This window comes from Crocuta crocuta, unplaced genomic scaffold (genome assembly GCF_008692635.1).
Source record: "Crocuta crocuta isolate KB4526 unplaced genomic scaffold, BGI_CrCroc_1.0 scaffold110, whole genome shotgun sequence".
Taxonomy (NCBI): domain Eukaryota; kingdom Metazoa; phylum Chordata; class Mammalia; order Carnivora; family Hyaenidae; genus Crocuta; species Crocuta crocuta.
Window position 1 is genome coordinate 2,211,025 of NW_027527386.1, and position 485 is coordinate 2,211,509.

Sequence of the window (485 nt, forward strand, 5' to 3'; positions counted from 1 at the left end):
CCCCCTGCACGCCGGGGACCCCTGGCCCTGAGCTGCACGCCCTTCCCCCCTGCACGCTGGGGACCCCTGGCCCTGAGCTGCACCCCCCTCCCCCTGCACGCCGGGGACCCCCTGGCCCTGAGCTGCACCCTCCTCCTCCTGCACGCCGGGGACCCCTGGCCCTGAGCTGCACGCCCTTCCCCCCTGCACGCCGGGGACCCCTGGCCCTGAGCTGCTCCTCGTAGGAACTGGCAGCAGCGCGCGGCTCTGAGTTACTTGAACCGAAACAGCAGCACAGCTCCGTGTCCTGCCACAGGAGCCACACGCCACAGGCTTCAGAGCCTCACGTGGCCGGTGGCTGCCGCAGCAGATAGACCATGTCGGGAACTTAACTGTCATCACGGAGGCCTCTGTTGCTCCAGATCAGACATTCTCACCCAGGGATGCCTCGTCCCCAGGGGACACGGGCTTCACCACCTGGGGGGGGAGGGGCAGGGATGCTCCTG

The 485-nt window shown here is 69.3% G+C and overlaps 1 protein-coding gene across 1 annotated transcript in view; it reads left to right on the plus strand.

Moving 5' to 3' along the window:
- MAP2K2 (mitogen-activated protein kinase kinase 2) overlaps positions 1-485 on the plus strand; it is an 18,221-nt gene that overhangs the window by 17,201 nt on the left and 535 nt on the right. The window lies entirely within an intron of this gene.